Raw genomic sequence first — 13585 nt, forward strand, 5'->3', positions numbered from 1 at the left:
CTAAAAGCCATACAGAGAGATTCCCCTAGATTAGGGAAGTCTGTGATAAACAGAAGCTAATAGTGTGCTGTGATTGAAAATACACATGGTAAATAATAGCAGCTCTCACTGTTTTATTTTTAATGTTTGTTTAATTAACAAGAGGTGATATAGATAATCTGAATACTGGCTACAGTCTCTAATGACCAGGAGACACTTAATATTTACTTGAAAGTTAGAGCCTGGAAGTAAAAACCCATTTCCCCCAATGTTTTATAAATCACTCTTTTGGCTGCTGAGACTAACTCAGAATATGGGACCATAGAAACTTCACAATTCCACCAAGACTTTCTGGTTCATTGTTCTTACAGTTTGGATCTGGCTTCACAACTATACCTGGGACTTATTAGGCCAGGAAGTCAAGGAGTTGGCATGTGTTTTTATTATAGTAAAACTTATCTGGATTTAAAAGGCATTAAATGTCTTCTGATTTCTTTCCTTTCCTTCAATCGTACAAGAATGCTTTAATTGGATATTGTAACTGAAAACATTCACTCTGCATTGATCACCTGGAGATCTGTTTTCAACCCTCTGAAGATTCCCAAATGCAGGGCTTCTCTTTAAAAGTCCTTAAAGCTGGGTCTTTAAGTCTATAAAGATCCATGAGCCCAAGATTTCCTGCTTGGGGTGCTTTGAGCCTCAGTCATCCAGCTTTGCTCTCTCCGTTGTTCAATTACTCGGATAACAGCCAGGCCCTATTTCCCTCCTGTGCATTGGGATAAAGCCATCTTTATCCTCATTCATGAAAAGGAAAATTCAAATTATTTACACAGAATTCATTCTGTTGCTACATATCTCCTTTCCACCATAATTTAAGAAGCTTAGCTTGATATACAAGGCACACTCTGAGGATGACTGGCCAGGCATTGTTGAAGGGCTTAAATAACAGAAAAGCAAAACAGGACGGGTTGGGTAATATTCATCTAAATTGCACTCTCAAAAACACCAGCACTATTATCAGCTCCCACTGCAATTAAATGAAGATGGTTTTTCCAGGAGTTTGCATCCAGCCATAGTAAATTTACAGTGGAAGCTTCCAAAAGTGACATGTGTTTCTCCTCACTTACTTCACTCATAATTCCAATTAGGAACACACTGATTAACCCCAGCACACAATTTCTGGGAGAATCTTCTATTATCCTGACTAATTTCATGAGCTCAGAGAAAAAGGGAGAAGTTTATAATTCATTATGGCAAATTATGCAAATCTTAACGTCTGACAGCCTGTATTTATAAAAAGATATGAGACTAACTATTATTTATTTATTCTTCTAGGAAGATGTGGGTGCTCTGAATTCAGATGCTGAATGAACTGACTGCTTCAGAACTGCCTTGAGGAAAAAATGCTAAATATCTGACTGAATTTTGTCAGTGTGTTAAAGCATTTATTTATTTTTTTATAAAAGCGTTTCAGAAAAAAAAATAGTGGACACAATTCATTGGGCACATGCATATGAATGTGATAAAACACAGTGGTTTGCAAAGCCAAGATAAAATGGAATGAATGACAAAACAAATTTCCCCAAAGGTAAGTTGTGTGATAATGTTTACCTATTTTGAACCATCTGTCTGCTCCATTTCTACTAGTGCTGCTCTGGCCAATTCACCTCACTGAAATCTTTACTTTTTCTCATACGCCTTGTCAAGACTCCTTTCACAGATACCATGGTGATTTTTAAAAAAAATTGGATCATGTTACCCCTGCTTATGTAAAACCTATCAAAATTCCCATTGCATTTTGAATAAAATACAGATTCCACTCAGATCTCATTTCTTTTCATGTCTTTCTCAATCTGTATTTTCCAATGTCCCTGACCAACTTTCTATACCTATGAAAATCCTTGCTTCAGGACCTTTGCACTTCTTAGCCCCTCTGCCTGGAGTTCACTTTTCCCCAACTTTAAATTTTAAATTTAAATTTAAATTTAAAATTTCCCCCAAATTTCCTTCTATCAATCAGGATTCATTGCTTTCTAGGCGTCTCATCACAAGTAGCCTGTAGATTATTCATTATCACATTACCTTGTTACATCTTCTTCAGATGGCTGTCATTATCTGAAATTATCTTTGTTTACCTGGTTAATGCCTTTCTTCCCCTATAGAACAGAAACTGAAAGATCAGGAGCCTGTTTGTCCTATTCACCATTGAACTGCCAGCATTTTGACATACATGAAAGGCACATGCGTGCATGCTGAATCGCTTCAGTTGTGTCCAGTTCTTTGTAATTCTAGGCACTATAGCCTGCCAGGTTCCTCCGTCCGTGGGATTCTCCAGGCAAGAATACTACAGTGGATTGCTACGCCCTCCTCCAGGGGATCTTCCAGACCCAGGGATCAAACCTATATCTCTTATGTCTCCTGCATTGGCAGGCAGGTTCTTTACCACTAGCACCACCTGGGAAGCCGCAAGATGGCATGAAGACAGTATGCCATCTTCTAAACCAAGATTTTGAATGTCTTACACTTTAGGTGGGGGGCTAGGCTTGTGATCAAGACTGTGTAAACCGCCCGGCCCGGGGCCACTGCCGCCGCGGTTGACCGTCTGGCGGATGCGACTATATCCTGGAAGTATTTTTATACCATCTTGAAATTTCAACAAACTGGCTTTTGCCAGTTTATCCAGCTGTCTTTCAAGAATAAAAGTTGGGGTTTTCAAGGATAAAAAAAAAGACTGTATAAAGTCAGAGGTATGTGTTGTAGCCAGACAGAACTAGGGATGGTCAAGGGACTGATGGGCAGTATGATGTTATAGAAAATATGTGAGCTTAGAATCAGACCTGAGTTCAAATCTCAGCCTGCATCTAACCAGTTGCGTGACTTTGGACAAGGTACTCACAACTTTAGTGAGGTTTGCTTTCCCATTTATAAAGAATGGAGAACAAAGAGCATTTACAAATAACCGTTTCACAGTTTTGTGAAGATTAAATGATAACATGTATGTAAAGTGATTAGGCCTGCGCCTTCTACATCCCAATCAGTGGTCAGTTATTGTGACAGACATTACTTGTTACCTACCCCATAGTCCCTTCTTCTTTGATAGCAGAGCCCCAATTTTGTTCAGGGTGATAACGCCTAGGCCCGGATGATTAATCATGTTTAACCTGAGGCAGTCATTAACAGTTTGTCCCGCACTTTCCCAAACTCCTTTGCAACTACACTACAGGTGGTCATGTGACCCAATTCTGGATGACAAAACTAAGGAGAAGTTTGCTGTGTGTCTGTGTGTGAAGAGGGGAAGGGAGTTTCTAGGGATGTTTCTGCTTTTCTGATGCAAGGGCAGACTTCAGCGATGTAGATAATTACTGCCTCCCTGCTTTCTTCTTGCCATGAATGTTAAATTGATAGCTTACGAAACAACCGTTCTACAACCTGAAGAGAAAGCCTTGCCAATTTTGCACCAGTAAACCAATGCCAGAAGCCATTTACCTGCACACATTTTTATTGTCAGAAAACAACAATCCCAGATACACTCAAGCCAGTGTTAGGTTACCTGCTACTCAAAGTATTTCTAACAGATGCAGATGTGTCTGTATCTGTGTGTATGCATGTGTGTGTGTGTAGGCAACACATTTAAAAATCACGGCTGTCGCTGTTGTTTAGTCGTTAAGTCCAACTCTTTTGTTGCGCCGTGGACTGTAGCTTACCAGGTTCCTCTGTCCATGGGATTTGCTAGGCAGAATACTGATGTGGGTTGCCATTTTCTTCTCTGGGAGATCTTCCTCACCCAGGGACTGAAGCCACGTCTCCTGCTTTGGCAGGCAGATTCTCTACCGCGGAGCCACCAGCGGAGCCCGAACGCGATGGCAGTGACATGTATGTTACTGGTACCCAGAGTTAGCTGGTTCAGTGTCACCTGGATATTTACCAAGCAAAAGCAGGGATGGATTGCCAATTTTTGGCAGGTCACACCTTAAACATGATAGAGGTTAAGAATCTGGATTTTAAATTTCATTATTTAAAACTGATACTCAGGATACCAGTCCTTCCAAAATACTGGCTACATTTTATTGTGGAAAACAATAGCATGTGTATTTATCTAAAGCCAAGTTTTAAAAGAAATCTGCTTTTCATTTTCAATGTTAACCTCATTTTATTTCCTTTTATAAAAACCAAGTATATTCTGTTTATATTTTTGGATATTTGAGTAAAGAACAAACAGCGTTTACAAAATGCTATACTTAAAAAAAACATTTTAGAGCTTAAAAATTTAAAGTGTTTATGAGAAAAATGACTTAAAATAAAACATATTTAAACTAAAAATGTTCTATTGTACTATGTACTATATAAAAATGCATCATGCTATATGAATTCTTTACCATCTGAGCCACCAGGGAATCATGAAATGTGTTATTAGAGGCTAAAATTTTAAAATAATACAATATAGTTTTAGGTACTTCTTTAACTGTTAATTTTCATAATAAAAGTAAAATTTATGTGGTGTTACTAATAAAATATTTATCTATATGAACTCATTTAGTCTTCTCATTAGCCTTCTCTAGGAAGTTGGTATCAGTATTATTGTCATTCCCATTTTATGGCTGGGGATATTGAGGCACACAAATGCTGAATAATTTGTCCCAGTAGCACTAAGATATGAACCAAGGGAGCCTGGCTCTAGAATCTACTCTCTTGTCTGCTAAAATTTGTTGCCTCCCGTTATATTACTCATTATACTTCACATGAGAATAGTTATATTACTTGTTAACTTGTGCTAAGCTACATCACTTAACACATTTCCCATTCACTCTTTTATCTGTGTATTTAAAGTTTTTTTTTCATTTATTGTCCCATACACATTGGAATACAAAGTGTATGGCCATCTTCCCTTACCCTATTCCTCCCAGTAAGCTATTAATAACAGGTTGAGATAGATCACTAGTACTTCTATGCATTCAAACAGTTAGAACAAAACTCCCTCTGATGGGAATCCTAAGCCAAAATGCTCACTCTCCTCAGGAATAAAGATTGCTAAGAATAAAGGATCAGTTGCCCTTTGGAGCATTAGGACACATTAGGAGCCATTGCACTGACTACATTCAGCCTGTAAAACTCCAGCTTGAATTCTGCCACTTCTGTTCAGTTGATGGCCTGCAGTTCAGGGCATGTGAATATCTTATTCCATCTTCTGGGCGAACCGTGCAAGTGTTATCTTTTCTTTTTTCTGTCATTGTGACTTAGGAAATAGTCACAAAAAAAGATGACAACTACTGATTTTATGGATGAAGCAAACATTTTAGAAAAAGGGGTGGGACGGAGCATTCTTTCCATTGTCTTTTCCAAGATTAGAAGGACTATGAGAAAGGGATAAGAGAAAAGCAAAAGTCAGAACGATTTAATGGGAAAGAGCAGAGAATGTGAGAATAAAACATGGAAGAAGAGCAGGAGATTCAGGGAAGAGTGAGAAATTCAGCAGGTCTGGGTCTGGGGGTGTGGAACAGGCATATGAAGAGTGTTGGTGAAGAAAAAAGGCTTCTTCCTTCGTGGTTCACTTGTGGAAAGCACAGTTTTAAAGAAAGCTATCTGTAATGGCCCCTCTACTTGGATGCTTCCTAGGGATCAAGGAAATAAATAATTAAGCCTAGCCCAGGCCATGTCCTTTTTCTCCTGGCATTTGTCTTCTCTCTCCATTCTCCAAACCTTTGCTTTTATTCCTTAAGTTAATCACACATTTTCTTTTTGCAGCATCCTGTCCCGATATCCACAGTTCTCACAGTGACACCACAGTGACTGGGCATGCATGGAAAAGCTATATTAAAGCTCTAACTCCTAGTACCTTAGAATGTGAGTTTATTTAGAAATAGAGTCATTGCAAATGTAATTGGCTAAATTAACAAGTGATTATACTGGAGTAAAGTGGTTTCTACATCCAATATGACTTGTGTCCTTTAAAGATAAGAGAAATGTGGTAGAGCATATATGCACAGGGGAGGCAGCCATGTGAAGAGGGAGATAGGGACTGGAGTTTTGCTACCATAAACCAAAGAACACCGGGAGGCTAAAAGAAACCAGAGGAGGTGAGGGTGGTTCCTCCACAAGAGTCTTCGGGGATCATGGCCCTGCCAGCACCTTGATTTCAAACTGCTAGCCTCCAGAATCATGAGACATACATTTCTGTTGTGTTTAGCCCTGGTTTGCAGGTACTTTGTTCTAGAAGTCCTAGGAAACTAATAACCCTGCCCTCCTCCCCTCTCTCTTATCTTACCTTCTTTTCTTTCTTCTTCCCTACTCCCTGGAAACAATAGCATCTGCCCCATGACTTCCATTACTACACATATTCTGATTAACTCTCAGATCTCATGAACTCCAAAAGCAAATTTATGATTTCCCATTTATCTTTTTCATGTGGATGTTCTGCAGACATATGAAATTCAACACATTTAAAACAGGACTCAGATTTGCTCTTCTATGTCCTTGTGGCAGATTGTATTTTTCTAAGATGACTATTGCAATATATCTCATTGTAACATTGGAATGTGACACTATAAGTCCTTTCATCCAGAGTTGAGGGTCTCTGTTCCCTCCCGAACCTGGGTGGACCTTTGTGATGACTCTGACTAATGAAGTGACTAGCAGCAGAAGAGACTATGTAATTTTTAAGGCCAGGTCCTAAAAATTCTATTCACTTCTACCTGGTTCTCTTGGAACACTTGCTAACCTAGCCACCAAGCTGTGAGAAAGCCTAGGCCACATGATGAGGCCAAGTGTAGGTGCTCTGGTCAACAGCATCAAATGAGGTCTCAGTGGACAAGATTCTCCAGGCACAAGAAAGAAGAACCCTTTGAGATGACCCCAACCACAGCCCATCTGACTGCAACACATGAGGGATCTTGAACAAGAACCATAGAGCTAAGGCAATTGACCTCCAAAACTGTAAGAGATAATGGTAGAATGACTGTGTTATTTTAAGCCACTAGGTTTTGGGGATTAAATCATTAAGCAACAATAGATAACTAGTTCTCTATCTTGATTAACAAAACAACATTTAGCCAATCATGTAATCTTGTATTCTCAGTCATCTGTAATTCTTCCTTCTTACTCACTCCACAGATTTCAAACATTTTCTAATTCTTGCCAACATTCTAATAGATTTTGCTGAGAAAATTGTCTTCTTTATGTACTCTGTCTCCTTGCCTTAGGGATACCACTGTAATAATGCATATGAAAAAGGTTGAGGACGTAAACTGACATCTCAGCTTCAATCTTGTCCTGATTGAATTGATCCTTGCGCTTATGTTAGAGTGATCTCTTTAAAAATGCAAATTTGATCTGGTCATTTTCTTGTCTGTCACCATCTGAGTTAAAGATAATGTCTTTGTGTGCAAAGACTCTCATTATGCAAGGCCTCCATAAGCTAGCGCCCAAAACTATTTTTCCAGAGTTATCACTTGGCTCATCAAAAACAAGACTAGGAGGTGACTATGGCTCAGATCATGAACTCCTCATTGCCAAATTTAGACTTAAATTGAAGAAAGTAGGGAAAACCACTAGACCATTTATTTAGGTTTGACCTAAATCAAATCCCTTACAGTTATACAGTGGAAGTGACAAATAGTTTCAAGGGTTTAGATCTGATAGACAGAGTGCCTAAAGAACTATGGATGGAGGTTCATGACATTGTACAGGAGGCAGTGATCAAGACCATCCCCAAGAAAAAGAAATGCAACAAGGCAAAATGCTTGTCTGAGGAGGCCTTATAAATAGCTATGAAAAGAAGAGAAGCAAAAGGCAAAGGAAAAAAGGAAAGATATACCCATTTGAATGCAGAGTTCCAAAGAATTGCAAGGAGAGATAAGAAAGGCTTCCTCAGTGATCAATGCAAAGAAATAGAGGAAAACAATGGAATGGGAAAGACTAGAGATTTCTTCAAGAAAATTTGAGATACCAAGGGAACTTTTCATGCAAAGATGGGCACCATAAAGGACAGAAATGGTATGGACCTAACAGAAGCAGAAGATACTAAGAAGAAGTGGCAAGTATATACTGAAGAACTATACAAAAAAGATCCCAGATAATCATAATGTTGTGATCACTCACCTAGAGCCAGACATCCTGGAATGGGACGTCAAGTGGGCCTTAGGAAGCATCACTATGAACAAAGCTAGTGGAGGTGATGGAATTCCAGTTGAGCTGTTTCAAATCCTGAAGATGATGCTGTGAAAGTGCTGCACTCAATATGCCTGGAAAATTGGAAAACTCAGCAGTGGCCACAGGACTGGAAAAGTCAGTTTTCATTCCAATCCCAAAGAAAGGCAATGCCAAAAATGCTCAAACTACCGCACAATTGCACTCCTCTCACATGCTAGCAAAGCAATGCTCAAAATTCTCTAAGTCAGGCTTCAACAGTATGTGAACCGTGAACTTCCAGATGTTCAAGCTCGTTTTAGAAAAGGCAGAGGAACCAGAGATCAAATTGCCAACATCCACTGGATCATCGAAAAAGCAAGGGAGTTCCAGAAAAACATCTACTTCTGCTTTATTAACTATGCCAAAGCCTTTGACTGTGTGGATCACAACAAACTGTGGAAAATTCTTCAAGAGATGGGAATATCAGACCACTTGACCTGCCTCCTGAGAAATCTGTATGCAGGTCAAGAAGCAACAGTTAGAACTGGACGTGGAACAACAGACTGGTTCCAAATTGGGAAAGGAGTATGTCAAGGCTGTATATTGTCACCCTGCTTATTTAACCTATATGCAGAGTACATCATGAGAAATGTGGGGCTGGATGAAGAACAAGCTGGAACCAAGATTGTCGGGAGAAATATCAATAACCTCAGATATGCAAATGACACCACACTTATGGCAGAAACAAAAGACGAACTAAAGAGCCTCTTGGTGAAAGTGAAAGAGGAGCGTGAAAAAGCTGGCTTAAAACTCAACATTCAAAAAACTAAGATCATGGCATCCAGTCCCATCACCTCATGACAAATAGAAGGGGAAACAATGGAAACAGTGACAGACTTAATTTTTGTGGGCTCCAAAATCACTGCAGATGGTGATTGCAGCCATGAAATTAAAAGACGCTTACTCCTTGGAAGGAAAGTTACGCCCAACCTAGATAGCATATTAAAAAGCAGAGACATTATTTTGCCAACAAAGGTTCGTCTAGTCAAGGCTATGGTTTTTCCAGTAGTCATGTATACGTGAGAGAGTTGGACTATAAAGAAAGCTGAGTGCCGAAGAATTGATACTTCTGAACTGTGGTGTTGGAGAAGACTCTTGAGAATCCCCTGGCCTGCAAGGAGATCCAACCAGTCCATCCTAAAGGGGATTAGTCCTGAATATTCATTGGACGGACTGATGTTGAAGCCGAAACTCCAATATTTTGGCCACCACATGCAAAGAGTTGACTCATTGGAAAAGACCCTGATGCTGGGAAAGATTGAAGGCGGGAGAAGGGAACGACAGAGGATCAGATAGTTGGATGGCATCACAGACTCAATGGACAAGAGCTTGAGTAAACTCTGGGGGGTGGTGGTGGACAGGGAGGCCTGGCGGGCTGCGGTTTATTGTGTCTCAAGGAGTTGGACGCGACTGAATGGCTGAACTGAACTGTCACCTCATGTCCCAACATTTTAGCCACTTTGGTCTATTCATTTTGCCCCAAGTAAACATCATTTATACTTTTGTACTTTTGCCCATGATTCTTCTTCTTCCTAAAATGTCTTATTCAGTTTTTCCCTGCCCAATAAAACCTTTCAAGACCTAGATTACATATCTAGGAAAAACTTTCTTGGGACATTTTCTTGCCCTCTTGCAGAGTTATAATACTTTTCTCTGCTGCTTTGATAAAACCTTGCAATATCTTGCTCGTTTTATTAAAATTAGGTTTTTCTAAGTTGTCTCTCTTATTAAACTGAGAGACCTCTCATACTAGAATTACATGATAGATTTAATATTAGTAACTGATGATTCTTAGAACTGCAAAGTGTATAATACAGTTACACCATTCATTCAATCATTCATCTATTTGCTCATTCATTTTTTCCTTTATCAAATATTGCTTACCAATGGCACTCTGTTCCTGAGGAAAGAGTGAGTATGTAACTTTTCTTATTTGTCTTAAGAGAGTCTGAAAATTAAGGGTCTTTTGCCCGGAGAACTCACAGGATGTTTTGGGAACAATTTCAATAACAAAAATAAAACAGATTCTTATGAAACCAAACACTATAATAATCACTTTACATATATCATTGCACTTAATCCTCATAAAGATACTGGAATGTAAATTTTATTGTTGCATAAACTGTTACTCAGAGATTAAATAACTTGTCCAAGTTACCGGTTAGTAAAGGACACTGCTATTTTTGGATCTAAGTCTGTTTGGTTGTCAAGTTCGTTTTCTTTCCCTCATAGGTCATATTCTCTTTTCCTTATAGGACTAGTGGTCATCTCTTTTGTAATTACTGCATTGTCACCATTTCCAGATCACTCATGTGTTCATCTACTGAGATATCTGGTGGGGAGTTGGGACACTATTAGCCTTGACAGCCTTTCCACCTAACTTTCCAAATTTCAGTTCCCGCAAGTGTCTAGTGACTTGTGTTCTGCTTCTCTTCCATTCTCAGTTATTTTGAGCATTTTAGAAGATGAGTTTTCATGAGGCTGTACAGTGAGAAGTTTGATGAGTCAGCCAAAGACGGACTTGAGAAATTTCTAATTAGAGACAGTCCTGTGTTCAAACAGGGGATGTAGGAGGAAAGTCACAGCTGAGTAAGGAAGGACTATGGGTGTGGCTGTGGCATCTGTGTGTGGGTCTTTGTGTCTGTGTGGGTGTGAGAATGCAAGCACATGTGCTGTCTGCAGCAGAAGGCATCTGTGGTTGGAGTGGTTCTGGCTACCACTGTGCGTTTTTATTGTCTGCCGGTCCATGTGTTCTTAGGTGCACATGTGGCTTCTCCATGGGTGTGCCAGTCATGTCTGTGTATGGGTTTCTCTGTGTGCATGTGGGGGTGTGGAAGGAAGAACTAAGTTCTCAATAGCTTTTCCAGACTCCCATCCAGAGCCCAAGACTCAAAGTGAAAATGCTGTCAAACGCTTAAAGGAAAATTGCTGCTGATACAGGTAGGAGGCGTGGAAGAGCCAGAAAATGGAATGAACAATCCATTACATCCCCCACTCCCCTTCTCTTTGCAGTCTTTAAAGAGTCTCCTTCCCTATCTCTACCTCATCCTTTATTTGTCCAGGTGAATTATTTTTCGCTCTGCTTGCATGTCATCAAACTGAATGATTGTTTCTGTGTTTCTGCCTCTAAACACTTCCTGTGTTTTTACCTCTAAAAGGGGAGAGGGGAGTGTGCGATCCAGAGAGAACTGGCAGGAGAAATGTCTAGACAGAGGGCACAGGGCGTCAGTGCCTGCCCTGCCGTGTTCAATCATCACGTTGACTGCATGCCAAGCACTGTGTTATGAGACAGTCATACCCCTGTCCCAATGTCTGCAAGCAACAGGCTAACAATCAAGAGGAAATAAAAGATAAAATAACGATTGGAATTATGGGGGAACATGAAACAGATCAATCGATGAAAGCAGCTGTGTGAATTCTGGAATATAAGTTCTCTTTGTGCTATATCAAAGTAAAATTTGCAAAAAAATATGACCAAGAGAAAAAAATCTATGAAAAAAATAAAGAGAAAAAAACCTATGAAAACTGTCTAATGCAGAACTTCTACTAATGCTTGACTCAGACTTGACTATTTTTCAAACTTGGTAGGGACTTTGATTTGTAAAGATGAAAAAATTTTTATTATATTTTCTGTGGTTTTTGGATAACCACAGAAGTTACATTTGAGAGATGGGAGAGACAGAAAAGAGGGAGGGATATATCATGGATGAGAGATATTGATAGATTTTTTTTTTTCCCTTCTGTTGAGCAGCAGTCATACAGTCAGGACAGCAGTGAGATACTTCCTCCTAAATTGGAAATAGGAGAAATAAGGTTTGCCATGTGTGGGAGTAGGCCTGGAGATTGTCTGTAAATAAGTGTCTCAAGTGTTTGGGAACACACAAAACTCTAGTAAAGGTCGCCTGGGTGTAATTTCAAGCAGGCAGTTCTAGAATGTGATTTTAATTTAGTAATCGCAACCCAATTGTATTGCATTTCATATGGAGAAAGAGTTGAATGCACAGAAGACTGCTCAGTCTGGAGGAAGACACAGCTGGCCAGTCCAGCGTCAGGGAATTAGGAGACACAAATGCTCAATTGCTGCAGGATGTTTGGGGCAATGACTTTTTGTTTTGCAGTCTCACTTTTAGCATGAAGAGGAGGTTTTGCTTAAGATCATTCATATTTCCATTTGTTTTTATTTTCTGTTCACCCAGTAGTATTTTCATTATCAACTGTTCTGCTAATGAGAAGGGAGTACCCTGGGAGGGAAAAAGATCACTATTCTAGAACCTGGAAGGAATATCTCTCCCAGAATAAGTGGAGGAAGGGACAGTCTAATTGGATTGATAAACTTCAGTCTCCTGTGAGTTTGATTAGTTTGATTAGTCTTCCCAGCAGTGATGACAGAGAGAGATAAGACAAGATAAGGGCCAGATCCAAAACTGTAGCACTGTGAGAAGTGTTGGTGGATGGAAGGCTGGCGTTCCTCTGGAAAGCACTGTGCTGTTAACGACACTGTGTCCTTACCACTGCTGGGTCATTATTTGGGAACAGCACACACAGAATGGGACAAGGCTTATCAACATATGCATATTTCCAACATTTCTCCTTCCATGACGCTAAAAAGAACTCTAGCTTGACCTTCTTCGTGCTGTTTCTTCCCCCCACTGTGAAAACCATAGTCCTGATTGACTTTGAGATTTCGTGATGGAGGGTTGAAAAGTAAACGTGGGGAGTGGGGGAACAGAAGACAAGATACGATTGTGTCAGGATTTCAAGGAGATTCACTGTGGTCTGTGAAAGGAGTGAATTGAAGAGAGAAATAAGAATAGTCTTGAAGGACTATGTGACTATGTGTCAACCTCATGGAGCTTGAGGAGACACAAGTAAAATGTTTGTTATTCTGAAATTATTTTGGTTGGATGAAATGGGATGTATTCTTTTTTTTCTAATCCACATGTTTTTTTTTCTTCCTTCCTCCTTTTCTTTCTTAACTTGTTAAATTCTTTTTAAAATTGAGGTATAGTTGATTTACAACATTAGTTTTAAGTATGTAACATAGTGATAAAATTTTTTATAGATTATACTCCATTTATAATTATAAATTTATAAAATACTGGCTATATTCCCTGCACCATATATTCTTGTAACTTGTCTATTTTTTACATACTAGTTTGTATCTCTTTAGTCTCCTATCCCTATCCCTATCTTGCCCCTCACCAACTCCCTGTCCCTACTGGTAGCCACTAGATTGTTCTATCTGTGTGAGTCTGCTTCTATCTTGTTACATTCACTAGTTTGTTTTATTTTTTAGGTTCAATATTTACATAATAACATATTTCACTTGGCATAATACCCTCTGGGTCCATCCATGTTGTTGCAAACAGCAAAATTTCATTCTTTCTTTATGACTGAGTAGCACTCCACATTTTCTTATCCA

General features: G+C 39.4%; 1 long non-coding RNA gene across 1 annotated transcript in view; it reads left to right on the top strand.

The window, feature by feature from the left end:
- Positions 1–10930: 10930 nt before the first annotated feature.
- The window catches only part of LOC133069609 (uncharacterized), a 78776-nt gene continuing 76121 nt past the window's right edge, over positions 10931–13585 (top strand). Inside the window, exon 1 of the long non-coding RNA XR_009695911.1 lies at positions 10931–11103. This is a non-coding gene — a long non-coding RNA (uncharacterized LOC133069609). The remainder of the gene's footprint in view (positions 11104–13585) is intronic.

This window comes from Dama dama, chromosome 14 (genome assembly GCF_033118175.1).
Source record: "Dama dama isolate Ldn47 chromosome 14, ASM3311817v1, whole genome shotgun sequence".
NCBI lineage: Eukaryota > Metazoa > Chordata > Mammalia > Artiodactyla > Cervidae > Dama > Dama dama.